This window comes from Taudactylus pleione, unplaced genomic scaffold (genome assembly GCF_031769625.1).
Source record: "Taudactylus pleione unplaced genomic scaffold, aTauple2 ptg000173l, whole genome shotgun sequence".
Classification (NCBI taxonomy): domain Eukaryota; kingdom Metazoa; phylum Chordata; class Amphibia; order Anura; family Myobatrachidae; genus Taudactylus; species Taudactylus pleione.
The window spans coordinates 48,599-67,689 of record NW_028284575.1 but is presented as its reverse complement, the minus strand read 5'-3'; positions in this window follow the sequence as shown (position 1 = coordinate 67,689).

Below are 19,091 nucleotides of genomic sequence, written 5' to 3'. Positions count from 1 at the left end.
GCGAGAAACCATATCCGGCGAGTACATGAGTGCACCACCAGAGTGATGGAGACACCGGAACCGACCCTTTAAAAGGCCGATACAGCGCTCCACCACCTACCTGGTGGCAGTAAACGTGGCATTATATTGAGTTTGTGGCCCTGGTGTGGGATTCAAATAAGGAGTCAGCAGCCAGGGTGTGCAAGGATATCCACTGTCACCTGTTGGAAATGGGACACCAAAAGTTAAATTTTTTTTCTAGGAAACCATGTTTACACTATTACTATAGCTACATACTGGATTTATACTTACCAAGAAGCCATGCATCACCAGCTTGCAGTGTGGTTAATTTTGGCCAAATCCCTGAATGCTGGATCACGTATGCCTCATGGCTGCAGCCCGGAAATTTGGCATTCAGGGAGAGGATCTGGAGGGAAGCATCACATAGCACCATTACATTTAGCGAATGGAAATATTTACGGTTCCTATAGATTTGTTCCCTGCGTGCAGGGGGTTGAAGTGCTATGTGAGTGCCATCCACTACCCCTATGACGTGTGGAAAGCCTGCAATCTAAAAAAACTTCTGCTTTACCACATCAAGGGCTTCCATATCCAAAGGCATACTAATAAAATTTGCTATATGATTGACGAATGCATCTAGCACACGCCTCAGGATCCGTGAAAATGAGGGCTGGGAGAGGCCACCCACCAGCCCCACAGTGGTTTGGAAGGACCCTGAGGTGCAGAAATGTAACACCGCCAACAACTGTGTAAGTGGTGTGATTGCTGTAGGAATGTTAATCTGACTTTCTAGATCATTCTTTATTATTGAAAGAGTGTCTAGGATAATATTTGGAGGCAGGCGATAAGTGGTTAAAACCACATTATCAGGCATTCCAAAAAGGGTGACACATGTTCTATAGATCTTGGCCCTTGCACGCCTCCTATGCCTACGCCCAGGAAGAGGCTGAGTAAGGTTGGTAGGGGGCAACATGGCCACTATTAGCTGGCCAACATCGCTCTGTAAAGTTGGATTGAAAAAAAATTGTTGTGGTGAGAATGTTTGTCCAAAATTTAACCAAAAATACTTAGCTTAGTAATAATGATGCATATTCTTACAGGGTTGGGCTGTGCCATCTTCTGGAACCCCTACAGGTGTTGATTGTGTTCAGAATATTTTTTTATGGAAGAAAAAGTTTTAAATTAAAAAAAAAAACACGTATAAAACTACTATTATTGGTAAAACAATCCTTAACTTTGAAATTGTGCAATATAAATAAATGTCAAAATAACTGTGTTTTTTGCGAAAAATCTGCCAAATGCATTAGTAAATGTAAAAAAAACAGCCTAAAACACTGTAATTTTAAATACGACAAACTTTTCGGATTTTAAAAATAGACACCTACCTGGATCCAGTACCAACTGGCCTGTTAAACACCTAAAACAAAAATATAAAACCTGACTATAATTGTTTGAATAATGTTCGTTTTTGATTACTATTTTTAAAAAAATGAAATCTGCTTGCAGTAGGCTGAAACACTTACTGGAGTCTGCAAAGAACGTTGTTATTTTGCTCCACAAAATACACAGCCACCCCAGCACGCAAAGTAACCGGTGTTTTTTTTATTTTGGGCAAACTAAAAAAAAAAAAAAACCCACCCCCAAAAAAACAGAAAAATAATAATAATAAAAAAAAACAACCCCAAAAAAAGGAACCCCCCCAAAAAAGACCCACCCCCGAAAAACGGGGAAAAAAAATAAAAAAACACAAAAACACAAAAAAACACTCAAACAACACACACAAGCACCACTCAAACAACTCCAAACACTGTAAACACTAGAAATCCCTTCCTGCACCAAAAATCACTCCAACTACAACCCACAAGTAAGGGAACATTTGGCTTTGCCTTAAATAAGGGCACAAATAACGCAATGATTGAATAATGCAGGCAAGGTGTGCATTGTACGTAGGCAAATAGGGATGCTCGGGTAACCAATCCAGGGATGCGCTCACATCTCGCCCAACCCATGCAGTGATTAAGGAATGCAGGCAAGGTGTGCATTGTACGTAGGCAAATAGGGATGCACGGGTAACCAATCCAGGGATGCGCTCACATTTATCAAATAGTCTTCACAAGCACTAGTCTTCATGCTCTCTCACAAGTTTTGAAAATGGCAAGCGAGGAGCATGGTGGGCAGAGGCCAAATGAGGCAGGTAAATTTGAAACACATTTGTAAAATTTCACAATAACAGTTCATATGTTCAAAAAATGCATTTTTTATTTTTTAAAACAAAAATATTATTGTAGGTGTTGGGAATCCACTACCACCACGAGAGGAGGAGGAGGAGGCGGAGCCCAGCAGGCCAAGGCCCAGAAATCCACTGTTTTCAAGGCTAGAGCTTGAGACATTGGTGACCATGACAATGGCTAACCTTGTACATGCCCCAAGAAATATGGGGGCTGGAGCCAAAGAGAGGATTTGGGAGGAGATATCCAGGGCTGTTAATGCTGTGGGGACAACCCACAGAACCATGAAAGTCGTCAAAAAAAGGTAAGGAAATGATATTGTGAGTGTACTGAAGTCAAAAGCTAGATCTTAATTTAATAAACTAACCCTGAAAAAATGACAATTCACATTGTCAGATGGACTGATTTTAAATACCAGCTGAAGAGGAAGCTACGGAGTAGGGTGGACCATGCTGCGGGGACAGGTGGTGGTCCCATCCCTGAGGAGCTGACCATGACGAGGTTGAAGACGTTGGCTCAGGGATGTGTGACGGAAGAGGAGATAGTCGGCGTGTCCACTATGGACACTGACATGGCCGACTTCAATGCTCCACATGTTCAAGAATGTAAATATTTATTGTATTGAAAAAGTATAAAGCTAAAACGTGTATGCGTTTAAATTAAAAAAAAAAAAAATTTTTTTTTTCCAGACTGAGAGGAGGTAGTGCCTGCTCCTGAGGTCAGGTCTGGGTCCAGCACAGATGGAGACTCTGCAGGGGAAGATCCAAGTACTCCATCTGGGGACCCTGTGGAGTCTACTCCAGGGCAACCATCGGAATGAGCAGTGCCTCTCCTCACCAGGTTGGTCTCCCAAACTCAGGAGAACAGATGTGTTCTCCTGAGGATGGAGACCACTCTGGTGAGGGTGGCGGTGGCCCTGGAGACCATTGCTGGGGCCATGGATCATTGGGCCAATACCCAGGAGCAGGCAAACCCACCTGCCATGATGGAGCGAGTCCCCATATTTCTTGTCACCAATGTCTCAAGCTCTTTTCTAATTTTTTTATTTTTTTTTATTTTTTGACAAATGTTGCCCTAACAATTTTAAAAATGATTGTGATTTATGGCTAATTTCAAAAAATAAACTAAACTTTATTATCAAAATGTCCATATTTAACTATATCAATGTATACATGGTTTAAAAAGTATGGTATCTGAAAAGGCTGCTACGCAAAACATAATGCTATATGTTTTAAAAAATGCCAGAAAAAAATAAGTTAAAAAAACACAAATAAAGAGTTGTGTAAAGAATTCCCTAATGCACACGCAAGTGATTTCATTTACAAGGTAATTAGCAGTGTTAATAGTTATAATGCACCAATCTTAGCTGCTTGGTTTGTGTGGTTCCAATTAGAAACATCACAAGTAACATCGGATTAGCGATTGTACTGTTGTGGTTTATGGACGCTTCTTGCCTACCTTAGCCTGGACGATCATCCTGTTCGTAGAGTGACATTGTCATGCTTCCGCAATTCATGGTCATACGCAGCAGGTAATTTATGGACTCCCCTAAAACGCTTGGAAACGCTGAAGCACGCCTCCGTTTGCAGACCACCACCCCCGAATACACCCACAAACGGACTTTCCTGTCAATCAACTTTCGCAAGCCACTTCCGTTTCGGAAGCCCTACGACCCACAGTATTTTGCATCGGTAGAGCTCGTACGCACATGCGCACAGCTAGCCATGTGCAGGCGCAGAAAGAAAAGCATCGGATGCGTACGACCGTGCGGCCGCTACGACCGACTCTGAATGAGGTCCTGTATGCCTTACCTCCTCCCCCCAGAGTATCCATATATAAGCACTGTGACACTGTATGCCTTACCTCCCCCATAGAGTATCCATATGTAAGCACTGTGACACTGTATGCCTTACCCCCCAGAGTATCCATATATAAGCACTGTGACACTGTATGCCTAACCCCACCCTAGAGTATCCATATATAAGCACTGTGACACTGTATGCCTAACCCCCCCTAGAGTATCCATATATAAGCACTGTGACACTGTATGCCTTACCCCCCCTAGGGTATCCATATATAAGCACTGTGACACTGTATGCCTTACCCCCCCCAGAGTATCCATATATAATCACCGTGACACTGTATGCCTTACCTCCCCAGAGTATCCATATATAAGCACTGTGACACTGTATGCCTTACCTCCCCAGAGTATCCATATATAAGCACTGTGACACTGTATGCCTTACCTGCCCCCTAGAGTATCCATATATAAGCACTGTTACACTGTATGCCTTACCTGCCCCCTAGAGTATCCATATATAAGCACTGTGACACCGTATGCCTTACCTGCCCCCCTAGAGTATCCATATATAAGCACTGTGACACTGTATGCCTTACCTGCCCCCCTAGAGTATCCATATATAAGCACTGTGACACTGTATGCCTAACCCCCCCCCTAGAGTATCCATATATAGGCACTGTGACACTGTATGCCTAACCCCCCTAGGGTATCCATATATAAGCACTGTGACACTGTATGCCTTACCCCCCCAGAGTATCCATATATAAGCACCGTGACACTGTATGCCTTACCTCCCCAGAGTATCCATATATAAGCACTGTGACACTGTATGCCTTACCTCCCCAGGGTATCCATATATAAGCACCGTGACACTGTATGCCTTACCCCCCCAGAGTATCCATATATAAGCACCGTGACACTGTATGCCTTACCTCCGCAGAGTATCCATATATAAGCACTGTGACACTGTATGCCTTACCTCCCCAGAGTATCCATATATAAGCACCGTGACACTGTATGCCTTACCTGCCCCCTAGAGTATCCATATATAAGCACTGTGACACTTTATGCCTTACCTGCCCCCTAGAGTATCTATATACAAGCACTGTGACACTGTATGCCTTACCTGCCCCCTAGAGTATCCATATATAAGCACTGTGACACTGTATGCCTTACCTCCCCCCCCCCCCAGAGTATCCATATATAGGCACTGTGATGCTGCTGGCCATACCGCAGTGTAATATTCATACAAGTACTGGGACATTGTAGGTTCATCATTCCACAGTGTAAACTTCATAAAGTATTGTGACACTGTCAGTCAGTAATACCGCAGTGTAATAATCTTAAACAAATTGTGACGCTGCCATCCGTACCACAGTGTAATATATTCATAAAAATATTGTGACACTGTAGGTCATTCATACCGCAGTGTAATATTCATACAAGTATTGTGACACTGTTGGTCAGTAATACCGCAGTGTAATATTCATAAAAATATTGTGACGCTGCCATTCGTACCGCAGTGTAATATATTCATAAAAATATTGTGACTCTCTAGGTCAGTGATTCCCAACCTCAGTCCTCAAGGCACACTAACAGACCTGGTTTTAGTGATATTCATGCTAAAGTACAGATGGTTAAATCAAAATAACTGAGGTACTAATTAAGTCACCTGTGCTCAAGTATGGTGTGACCATCGCCATGGGTTACGGCGATTCATCAAAAGCCCATGTCATGACTGTACGTATTTTGTGTGCTCTGTATAAAGTGTGTGTATTATCATAATTCCCTAAAGTATATATTTCAGAAATGGCTGTTTGCGTAAACTGATCATGGCAGATGGTCAAGTGACACCTGGCCTTTGAAGTCAATGTTTCCTGAATGTAACGTTTGTTCCCTCACTAAGGGGCCGTGTACGCAGTCACTCTGGCTGCTAGAAGGGTCATTTGTAACACCTTATGCTAGCAGCCTTCCTATCATAAAATACCCTAAAGGCCCAGGGAGGTATATTTGTGTCAGGTCTTGTAGTTGTGCTAATTTGCATCTACACAGATCCGGGAGAACAAAGACCAGTATTTTTGAGCCTGAAAAGGGTGGAGGGCTGCTGGGGGATGAGCAAGTCATGGAGCTATAATGCTCAGCAGTCCACACTGCTAGGTGTTCACTTCTAGGGAGTAGCTTAGAGCTAAGGAGTGCCCCCCCTATGTCGGTCTATGGTGGTCTCCCTCCACACAGATTCTCTAAGATCTCAGCATAAGATACCTTAGGATTCTGATACTCTATGCTTTTCTTTTATCTGTAATCAGTTTGTGCATTTACTTATATTTGTATGTCTTGTTTATTTACCTATTTTTCCTGTAATTTAACCCTGGAGATATTTCTCAATAAATCCTAAAACTTTATCAGCGTTACCTCTGTGCTCTAATGAATTCACGTGCCTGGAGAGGCCCATGCTATATTTGTGCAATAACTGAGTTTAAGTGAGATTTAAGTGTCTGGTGAACGTAAGAGCGCTATTTTAATACTCTTCGTGGTGACAGCTTAGGTAAAACCCACGTCACAACCACCCAGCTATGTCAGGTTGGCGTATCTGAGCGCAGGCTTGGCACGGTGTCGTGAAAAACCGGTGGCAAGCGGTGGGATTTGATATTTTAGTTTTTATCATAAATCATGCTTCAGAGAAAGTCAGCACTCTAATTCGCCAGAGAGTATGCTCAGGGTTAAAATTTTAAGAAGACATACTGTGCACAGTTGATCTGTTTTCTTTCCTCTCTTGTTTTTCTTTTTCTATCTTTTTCTTTGGCAAAAAGTTTGAGGTCCAGAATGACCATGGAGTACCAGCAGTTAAAAAGGGATGAACTGGCCGTCATGTGTATGCAGAGGAACATTGCCTGGACTGGCCAGAGCAGAGATCGACTGGTCCGAGCACTCAAGGAGGCTGATCAGAACCTTGCTGCTGAAGGGAGCCAGACAATGGACAACCCTGCTACAGAAGCTCAGTCTGTCCTTGACCATGCAGCAGATGCCCAGCGGGGATCGGACACCTCTGCTGGGTCAAGTGAGTCTGCCCTAGAGAATTACCTTCAAACTGCTGTTAGGCATATGAAGGACGTGGACCCTGCAACAACTCTGCATTTGGTGCAGCAGTACCAAGCAACGGCTGACAGGGAAGCTGAAACTGCGGAACAAAGGGCAGACCGGGAGGCTGCCGAGCATAGAGCAGACCGAGAGGCTGCAGAGGGCCAGGCTGAACTTGAGTTCCAGCTGGAGCTGGCCAGACTCCGCGTCCAGAACACCACCTGTGACCCGGGTAGGAAAAAGCCCCATCACGACCAATTCTCTGTGTTGGAGAAAGACGGCGACCTCAATACATTCCTGAGGGGATTTGAAAGGACTTGCCGACAATTTGCGCTGGAACCCAGTGAATGGGCCAGCTATTTAACTGAGAGGGAAAGCGCTGGAGGCATTTGCTGACCTTCCTCCAGATCTGGATGGAGATTACCGCACCATTAAGGAGGTGCTGCTAAAGCAATTTAACCTCACCCCAGAAGCTTATCTGCAGAAATTCAGAGACTCAAAGCACAGTCCCTCTGACACATATACGGGACTGTTAGCGCACTTGCCAACCACGATGAATCAGTGGATTGACGGATTGAAAGTGACGGACTTTGATAATCTGAAAGATCTCATCCTGCAGGAGCAGTTCCTCGCACTGTGCCCCGCGGAGGTGAAAGAGTGGGTCATGGACTGTGACCCTAAGTCATCGCAAGAAGCTTCCAACCTGGCTGACAAGAACATCGTGACCAGGGCTCCAGCAGCAAAGAAGTTGTTTGGGATATCCGGGCAGTCGGCCTGGAAGGAGAGGAGTCCTGGAGGGCTCCCCTCATTTGCCCTTTCAACAAAACCAGCTGTGGCTGCAAATGTTTGGGGGGGTGGTGGGTAAACCTGTTTTGGGCGATGCCCGCAGGTGTTGTAATTGCAACTGGGTGGGGCACATCAGTGCCAATTGTCCCTCCAAGAAGCAGTCAATGTCCCTTCCTGTGGGAGGTCCAGCAGGGAAGTCTGTGCCAACTGTCCTGTATGCTGGGGGACCTCAGGAGCGACCACGGGACAATCTGCAAGCAGTACAAGTCTGCAACAAGGTAACCATTGGCATGCATGATTCCGGGGCTGATGTGACTCTGATACACCCAGATTTGGTGCGCCCCGAGAACATTTTACCAGGGAGAACAATGGCTGTGCAGGGGGTGGGTGGAGTACACTCTGCGGTACCCCTAGCCAGGGTTTATTTAGACTGGGGGGCAGGTCGTGGAATCTGTGATGTTGGGGTACTTGCGGACCTGCCTGCCACGGTCTTATTGGGGACAGATCTGGGGATGATGTCTGCTACATATGTGACTGACCAAAATGTGGCCCCTGATGTAAACTTGCCTATCAATAATTTTTCTCCAAAGCTAACACCAATGCCTATATGTACTAAGGAGTCAATAAGTACCGATGAAAATGTTGTTGATACTGCAGAGAATAATGCTTTTCAACTTCGCAGGACAGAGACTGAAATGTGTAATTATGCATGTTCTAGCATAGAACCGAGTAATGTACAGTTAACTAATGATTTTACAACTGTTGCCGCATGAAGGGAAGAGTGTTTGTGAGCCCCTGCAGATGCAGAGGCAACAGCACTGAAAGGGTGTGGTTTTTTAACCCCTGCATATGTGGATGACAGTTCACTGGATGGCAATCCCCCTTCCCCCTCCCCTTCTCTCCTGTGAGAGCAGAGGAGGGGGGGGCAGTCTCCCAGTCCACTGCCCTCCACTGACCAGAATGTGTTTAAAATATGTCTCAACACAGACCCAATGCTTGAGTCGATCAGGGCTCACGCTCATTAGATGTGTACAGAAGGGGGCTCAAATCGGATATATTGGGAAAATGGGTTTTTGTATAGGGAGCACAATGTCAGCACTGAGCATCCCAATGTAATTATTGAAAAGCAATTGATTGTGCCAGAGTTGTACAGGGGCGGTTTATTGAAGGTGGCTCACAAGATTCCCCTGGCAGGACATTTGGGTGTGTCCAGAACCAAGGTACGGCTAAGACACAATTTTTATTGGCCCGGCATGATGACAGACATAGCTAACTACTGTCATTCATGTCATGCTTGCCAGGTGGTAGGAAAGTCAGGTGATGTGAAAAGGGCACCCTTAATACCCTTGCCAGTTGTCTCAGAACCCTATGAGCAGGTTGCTGTAGACATTGTGGGGCCCCTAGCTATTCCCAGTAGCTCTGGGAAGGAATATATTTTGATGTGGTAGATTATGCCATACGGTATCCAGAAGCAGTGGCTCTGTCATCCATCCAGGCAGATAAGGTTGCTGATGCCCTTATTGCCATATTTTCCAGGGTGGGGTTCCCAAAACAGATGTTAATGGACAAAGGTACCCAGTTCATGTAAAATCTTATGCAGAGCCTCTGTAAAAAGATACATGTGGATCACCTCATTACGACCCCATACCACCCACAAACGAATGGACTGGTGGAGAGACTTAATAGTACCCTAAAACAAATGTTGTGGACCTTTGTGGAGTCCCAGGGAAGAGACTGGGAGAGGTTCCTGCCGCACCTCCTCTTTGCATACCGCGAGGTGCCGCAGGAATCCACGGATTCTCACCCTTTGAACTCCTATATGGGCGCCGCGTGCGTGGCCCTTTAGATCTGATCAGGGAAGAATGGTAGGGTAAGATGGTCACTTCTGAGCAGTCAGTGGTACACTACATGGTACAGTTCAGGGAGAAGCTGCAATCCCTGATGGGGATGGCGCAGGATAACCTTAAAGTGGCGCAGGCAAAACAGAAGAGGTGATATGATCGCCACACGAGAGAGCGCATACTTGAGGTAGGGCAGAAGGTTCTGGTCCTAAACCTGCTGTGGCAGAACAAGTTCTCCATAATACAGCGCATCAATGATGTAGATTATGTAGCATACTTGCTTTTTCCAGGAGGGAGCTGATTGTCGGCTAAAAGTGGGGGGGCGTGCCCCGCCATGACATCACATTTGGGGAGGAGCTGGGGGCGGAGCCGCATGATTGCGTCATCATGGCCCCACCCCCTCTTCACAATGCCGTTATTTTCGGCATTGTGAAGCAGGGGGCGGGGCCACGATGATTCAATTCAGCGCGAATCGCGTCACCAGGGCCCCCCGCTGCGGGGGTTTTGATATTAACTCTGCGGGGGGTAGGGAGGGATGCCGGCTTCCGGGAGGCTTGCCTGCCTTTCTGGGGGGGCGGGAGCGGCACCTGAAAATCGGGAGGCTCCCGGCCCAATCGGGAGGGTAGGCAAGGTTGTTATGTAGTAGCGCAGGAGGCAGGCCATAAAAGACAGAAAATATACCACATTAACATGCTTAAGGCGTATCATGACAGGGAAGCTTGTGTTGCAGTTGTGTGTAGCTTGCCTGAGAATGAGCAGAAACCTGACCCCCTGTTAGACCTGGCAGTTGCTGCCCAGGAAGGAGGGTCTCTGACAGACGCTCGCCGAGGTGAGATGCTGTCTGCAGTACAGCTAGGTCAGCTAGCTGACACAATAAACCCGTCACAGGCACATTTTACAGGGAAGCCTGGCAAGACACACCTAGTGATGCATCATGTTAACACTGGCACCCAAACCCCATTGCGACAGGCAGCCTACCGCACCTCCCCAGAAGTGTTAGCATCCATGAAAAGGGATATTGATGAGATGCTGCAGCTAGGTGTGATTCAGAGGTCTCATAGTTCGTGGGCAGCCCCTTTGGTACTGGTTCCCAAGAAATGTGGAGGTACCCGATTTTGTGTTGATTACAGGAGGCTGAATGAGGCCACAGTGTTCGATGCATACCCCATGCCTAGGATAGATGACTTGCTGGATCAGCTGGCCCATGGATCTCAGCTGAGGGTACTGGCAGTTTCCATTGTCTCCTGAAGCCCATGAGAGGTCCACATTTATCACCCCATTTGGGCTGTTCGAGTGCCCTTTGGGATGAAAAATGCCCCTGCGTCCTTCCAGCATCTGGTCAATGACCTGCTGGCAGGCCAGGAGGGACATGCAGTAGCGTACCTAGATGACATTGCTGTGTTCAGCCAGACATGAGAGGAACACCTGGGACACCTTGATAGTGTGTTGCGCAAGATCACTGGAGCAGGTCTGACTATCAAGCCAGAGAAATGCCAGCTTGGCATGAGTGAGGTGCAGTACTTGGGACACTATGTAGGGGGAGGTACTCTGTGCCCAGAACCGAGCAAAGTGGAGGCTATCACAGCATGACCTACCCCTCGGGACAAGAAGCATGTCAGGTCATTCTTGGGGACGGCGGGGTACTACCATAAATTCGTACTTGCCAAGCCCCTAACCGATTTGACTCAAAAAGAACGTCCGAATCTGGTCGCATGGACGGCAGACTGTGAGCAGGCCTTCCGAGCCCTGAAGTCTGCCCTGGCTCAGTCTCCGGTGCTGCAGGCCCCGGATTTTAAACTCAGGTTTATTGTGAAGACTGATGCCCTTTAACTACAGTCTGGGAGCTGTCCTCAGTCAAGTAAATGGGCAGGGAAATGAACACCCAGTCCTCTACCTGAGTAGGAAACTGCTCCTCTGTGAGGTGGCATATGCCACGATTGAAAAATAATGCTTAGCTATTGTGTGGGCATTGCAAAAGCTGCAGCCGTATCTCTATGGGAGAGACTTCACGGTAATCACTGACCATAACCATAACCCACTCAGCTGATTGAATACGGTTTCTGAGAGTAATGGCAAATTGCTGCGATGGAGTCTCACTCTGCAGCAATACACATTTACCATCCAACACAAAAAAGGAGCAGAGCACGGGAATGCAGATGGACTCTCCCGGCAAGGTGACGAGGTAGACGCCGTGGCACAGGGAGGTAAGTGATGGATGTTCGCTATCTCCCTGCACCATTTTTAGGAGGGAGGTGTGACCATCGCCATGGGTTACGGCGATTCATCAAAAGCCCATGTCATGACTGTACGTATTTTGTGTGCTCTGTATAAAATGTGTGTATTATCATAATTCCCTAAAGTATATATTTCAGAAATGGCTGTTTGTGTAAACTGGATTGCATAAACTGATCATGGCAGATGGTCAAGTGACACCTGGCCTTTGAAGACAATGTTTCCTGAATGTAATGTTTGCTCTCACACTAGGGGGCCATGTACGCAGTCAGTCTTGCTGCTAGAAGGGTCATTTGTAACACCTTATGCTAGCAGTCTTCTTATCATAAAATACCCTAAAGGTCCAGGGAGGTATATTAGTGTCAGGTCTTGTAGTTGTGCTAATTTGCATCTACACAGATCCGGGAGAACAAATACCAGTATTTTTGAGCCTGAAAAGGGTGGGGGGCTGCTGGGGGATGAGCAAGTTATGGAACTATAATGCTCAGCAGTCCACACTGCTAGGTGTTCACTTCTAGGGAGTAGCTGAGAGCTAAGGAGTGCCCCCCATGTCGGTCTATGGTGGTCTCCCTCCACACAGATTCTCTAAGATCTCAGCATAAGATACCTTAGGATTCTGATACTTTATGCTTTTCTTTTATCTGTAATCAGTTTGTGCATTTACTTATATTTGTATGTCTTGTTTATTTACCTATTTTTCCTGAAATTTAACCCTATTTCTCAATAAATCCTAAAACTTTATCAGCGTTACCTCTGTGATCTAATGAATTCACGTGCCTGGAGAGGCCCATGCTATATTTGTGTAATAACTGTGAGTTTAAGTGAGATTTAAGTGTCTGGCGAACGTAAGAGCGCTATTTTAATACTCTTCGTGGTGGCAGCTTAGGTAAAACCCACGTCACAACCACCCAGCTATGTCAGGTTGGCGTATCTGAGCGCAGGCTTGGACTGTTAGTGTGCCTTGTGGACCATGGTTGGGAACCCCTGCTCTAGGTCATCCATACTGCAGTATAATATATTCAGAAAAATTCAGTGTAATATTCATACAAGTATTGTGACGCTGTTGGTCAGTAATACCGCAGTCTAATATTCATAAAGTATTGTGATGCTGTCGGTCATTCAGTGTAATATTCATAAGTATTGTGAATTTGTGATGCTGTAGGTTCTACCCCAGTGTATTCGCATAAGCGGTGTAACTGCGCAATGTTGTTTGTGAACAAAGTTTAAAATAAAGTAAAAAATTTAAAATGTTGGTACATATTGATGTGTGTGCTGTACCCCACTTTGTTCGTGTTTGTTGATATGGAGACGATCAGTTGAGAGGAGACCAGGAACCACATACTAGTGCTGGAGCTGCTGCCACCAGTGACAATACTAGTCCGTCAATGTCATCTACTAAAGCTGATGCCCAAGGGCATACAGGGTTTAAGTCGCCCTTAAATCAAAGAACCAATCTTTTACAGTGGTAATGAAAAAAACATCAAAGGGAAAGCTAGCTGGTAGAAAGACATAAAATTGGCAATATGCCTTTCACCACACGAAATAGCAAGGAAAGTGACTGGTGGTTCTGTCTCTTGTTATGATATAAGCCCTTCTCCCTGTAGATGTTTAAAAAAAAGTGCCCCCACCAAGCCACATGGAGCCTCCCACGCCACACATTAAACATGCACATACACACATATAATATATGTGTAGCAAACAGATATATTTTATATAACATACACACTATACACACACATAAACACAAACACACTAACACATATACATACACAGTATACACACTAGCACATATATACACATTAACACATACATACACACTAACACATACACAGTATACACATACTAACACATACTGTATATACAATAACATACACAGTATACACATAAACACAAACATACACATATATACACACATATATAAATAATAAAACAGTACATATATACACTTACATTCTATTCAGATGCTAATCACTTCATTAGGCCCCGCCCCCTCGTGCCGTAATGCCACGATTCGCGGGACATATGGGGGCGGGGCTTGCCGTGTTGGCTCCGCTCCCATCTCGGCATCAGGGGGAATTGCTTTAGTGGTGGGGGCCCCTCTGTTTGTGGGGGTCCCGAGATGACCACCTCTGTTGCCCTCCCCTTAATCTGGCCCTGCGCTGAAGGCAATACACCCACCCAGTAGGCTGTTACAGTCATATAATCTTGCATTTGCCTTGTTCCGCTTGTCCACATATCTGTGGTTAAGTGGTACAATGGCATTTTGGAGGACACTTACTTTTCTAGTGAAGCTACCACGCCTCTGGGAGTTCTCAAACTGTGATGGATATCACTATCTCCCAGACACTTTCAGCTACTCTTTCAGACACATCTGCAGTGACCAGGCAGTATATCACATTCACTGACTAAGCTACTTTTACACACTAGATCAGGGGTTTTCAACCCATGGACCGCAGAACTCTGTTGGGTGGCCCGCCGACCGGGGGGAGCTGTTCCCCGTGGTCAGCCAACAGGCTCCTATTGCTGGGCGTCCCCTGAGATTTTGTAATCAGTGGGCGCCTGGCTCCCTACCTGCACCACAGTGGCAGCCAGAGGCTGGAGTTCACTCCTGAGCTCCAGCTTCCGCAGTGTGTGCAGCTGGGCAGACCGGAGGCAGCAGATGGGGGAGCGGGGTTTAAGTTAAGTAGTATTTTTTTTTTATAAGCGGCTTCACTACTGGGGCACTACAACTAGGGGGCATTACTATTAGGGGCACTACTACTAGGGGACATTACTATTAGGGGCACTACTACTAGGGGCATTACTATTAGGGGCAGTAGTACTTGGGGCACTAATACTGGGGCACTACTACTAGGGGGCATTACTATTAGGGGCACTACTACTAGGGGGCATTACTATTAGGGGCACTACTACTAGGGGCATTACTATTAGGGGCAGTAGTACTTGGGGCACTAATACTGGGGCACTACTACTAGGGGGCATTACTATTAGGGGCACTACTACTAGGGGGCATTACTAATAGGGGCACTACTACTAGGGGGCATTACTATTAGGGGCACTACTACTAGGGGCATTACTATTAGGGGCAGTAGTACTGGGGGCACTAATACTGGGGCACTAATACTAGGGGGCATTACTATTAGGGGCACTACTACTAGGGGGCATTACTATTAGGGGCACTACTACTAGGGGGCATTACTATTAGGGGCACTATTACTAGGGGCATTACTATTAGGGGCAATAGTACTGGGGGCACTAATACTGGGGCACCACTAATAGGGGCATTGCATAGGGGTCACTGCATAAATGGCACCACTCCTGGGGGCACTACAACTACTGGGGACATTGCATAAGCCACTGTAGGCTCTACATAAGGGGCAGCACTACTGGGGGCACTGAATAAGGGGTACTACCACTACTGGGGGCACTACATAAGAGGCTTTACCACTGTGGGCACTGCATAAGGGGCACTGCACTACCACTACTGGGGGCAAGGCATATGGGGCACTACCACTACTGGGGCACTGCACATGGGGAACTACCACTACTGAGGTTACAGCATAATGGGCACCACTGCTGGGGGCACTACATAAGGGGCACCACTACTGGGGGCACTGCATAAGGTGCACCACTACAGTGGGCATTGCATTAGGGGCACTACTGCTGTGGGCATTATGTGTGAGGGGCACTACTGCTGTGGGTATTGTATAAGGGGCACTACTGCTGTGGGCATTGTGTATAAGGGGCACTGCTGTGTGTCATACATGAAAAAGGGACACGACTATGTGGTGTAATGTGAATTGGGTGAATCAAGATTGTGCTATTGTATGGCGTATAGCTTAGTGGCCCTCGGGCTTAGTAGAATTTTTTAATGTGGCCTTCATTAGCTGAGGCACGTGGTATGTACTCAGCGGCTGATTCAGCAAGGAACGCAAATGAGAGAACGCATGCACTTGGCAGATTTTTCCGAACTGCACATGTGTATGCATTGCACTGCGCGTGTCTGAACTAGCCATTGCGATCGGGCAAGCGTATGCAGAAACACGCCGCGTGTACGCAGACCCCTTCTGATATTGATTGACAGGAAGTGCCATGATGGTGACTGGGGGTGGTCTGGCGAATGCAGGCATGCCTGTGCATTGGAATGCCGTTCCATAATTAAGCCAGTGCGGCGACGGACGCACTGATGAGACTCTGTGCACACAGGAAGTTGCCAAGGTCCTGCGAGAAGTCTGGTCAACCACTATTATGTAAATGTGGCCGATGGTTCTCGATGTTACCAATGTTTACACTATCTTGAGTACTGATCAGGCTTTGAGTAAAGGGAGATGGGTGGTTTAATATGGGGCTGGGCGGCTGCATCTTGTGTTACGATATCCGCGTGTATGCATTGATTAGCATTTTCTCGCTGCGTCTGGGTGCATGCGTCTGCTAGCGTGCATTCCTTGCTGAATCAGCCCCTCAGTCTGGATACTTATAATTGACCTGCATGCTGGCACTGTAAGTATTTCAGCTATGTGCTGCTATTTTCGATGCTTCTGTGGGCTTTTCCTCCATAAACTTCTGCTCAATCTCTGGTGTAGCTAAAGCAGGATGTGTCCTCTTTTGCCCAGGGGCACATAGAGAGAGGGGGGTGGGTACTACTTACACGGGCCGGCTGGAAGGGCCTGGTGCGGGTCCAGGTCAGTAGTGCATTGGGCAGGGAGTGAGAGGTGATTGCTGCTGCTCAGCGGCAGTCACTATCCCCAGCCAAGCATATGCTGCTGTGGGCTGGGCTGCAGAGGGTCCAGTAAGGGGACCCTGCCACTCACAGCAGCAGTCTCTGAGTCCTCTCTCTCCCTGCCAGTGTAACGGGGACGGATGGGATTATGGGCAATCGCATTTATTCCTCCCTCCTTGGATCTGCCCCTTGGCCGAGGAGAACAAATCTGCCCCCCTACCAAGCGCACGGCACCGCACATAGTACTTTTTAAGAAAAGCAAATTGGCCATGCCCCCCAGTACCCAGGCCCGTCAATGCTCTCGACAGCCCTGCTTTTACCTAGCGACCCATAGCCACTGATTGGCTAGCAGGGGAGCTTGGGTGAGAAAGGCAAGGCCGGACATACCTACCCATCCACCTCTCTTTGGGCTGTTGGTCCACAGGCCAGCAAGGTGCCCCTACCCCTTATCATGCTGCAGCACCATTTTCCAGTGCCTTCACTCTCCAAAGCCTTGTTGCATAATTATAGACACAGATTTATATGTTGAAGGTTTAATGTCTGCCTGTTATGCAGTAAATATTGTGATGGGGAGCAGCTGTTCCCTTTCTCTTTGTGCTCCGTCCTCACAGTTTGAGAAGTTACAAAACAAGGATCTATCGATGACTTATGAGATAAAGAAACAGGACATCAACACTAGTAAGAACTAGGGGTGAGCGGGTTCGGATTTCTGAAATCCAAACCCCTCCGAGCCCCCCCGATCCGAGGTGGATCCGAGTCAGACTCGACTTTTTCCGCCTGACTCTGTTTTGAAATCGAGGCAAAACATCATCATCATGCTGTAGGATCTCGCCGGTTTTGGACTCTATATAAGGTACCCGCGTCGGCGCCATTTTCTCACTCGGCTGTGGACAGTGAAGAGGGAGGGTGGGAGTTGGGGCTGGCTGTGTAGTGTAGTGTAGTGTTGTGCTGTGCTGCTGTTGTCCATAGGGGCTGTGTCCACTCCTCCAAAATCCATAGGGGCTGGCTGTGTTGTGCTGTGCTGCTGTTGTCCATAGGGGCTGTGTCCACTCCTCCAAAGTCCATAGGGGTTGGCTGGGCTGTGTTGTGCAGTCAGTTGTCCATAGGGGCTGTGTCCACTCCAAAGTCCTGTGTTGTGCAGTGTCCCAGTCCTAAAGGGGTGCTGTAGTGTTGTCCAGGAGGTGCTCTGTCCATCAGGGGTGCTCTATCCATCAGGGGTGCTCCCCCCAAGTGCAAAAAAAAAATATTTTTTCTGTGTTTGTGAATTGCGTGCGCACATGCATCAACAAAGTAGCGCCAAGCGTGTGCCTTTGTCATAAGTAAAGGGCCGGCTGGCTTGTCCGTTAGCCTGTAACCCCCAAAGTGCACTCCAAAAATTTTTTTTTTCTGTGTTTGTGAATTGTGTGCACAGTAGCCGCACGTGCATCAACAAAGTAGCACCAAGCGTGCGCCTGTGTCATAAGTAAAGGGCCGGCTGGCTCGTCCGTTAAAGGGTGCTGTAACCCCCAAAGTGCACTCCAAAAATTTTTATTTTTTTTCTGTGTTTGTGAATTGTGTGCACTGTACGTGCATCCTCAAAGCAGCAGCGCCAAGCATGCATCTGTCTGTTAAAGGGTGGTGTAACCCCCAAAGTGCACTCCAACAAAAATAAAACATTTTTTTCTGTGTTTGTGAATTGTGTGCACTGTTCGTGCATCCTCAAAGCAGCAGTGCCAAGCGTGCGTCTGTCCATTAAAGGGTGGTGTAACCCCCAAAGTGCGCTCCAACAAAAATAAATTAATCTTTTTTTCTGTGTTTGTGTGGGAAATGTATGCGCAGTAGCCGCACCTGCATCCTCAAAGCAGCAGCGCCAAGCATGCATCTGTCTGTTAAAGGGTGGTGTATCCTCCAAAGTGCGCTCCACAAATAATAAAAAATTATTCTTTTTTTTCTGTCTTTGTGAATTGTGTGGGCTGTAGCCGCACCTGCATCCTCAAAGCAGCAGCGCCAAGCGTGCGTCTGTCTGTTAAAGGTTGGTGTAACCCCAAAGTGCACTCCAACAAAAATAAAACATTTTTTTCTGTGTTTGTGAATTGTGTGGGGTGTAGCCGCAACTGCATCCTCAAAGCAGCAGCGACAAGCATGCATCTGTCTGTTAAAGGGTGGCGTAACCCCCAAAGTGCGCTCCACAAAAAATAAACAATTCTTCTTTTTTTTCTGTTTGTGTGCAAAATGTATGTGCAGTAGCCGCACGTGCATCAACAAAGGAGCAGCGCCAAGTGTGTGCCTGTGTCCCATAACTCTGTTAAAGGATGGTGTAACCCCCAAAGTGCTCCAAAAAATAAAAAACAATTTTTTTTCTGTTTGTGACTTGTGTGCGCTGTAGCCGCACGTGCATCAACACAGTAGCAGCGCCAAGCGTGCGC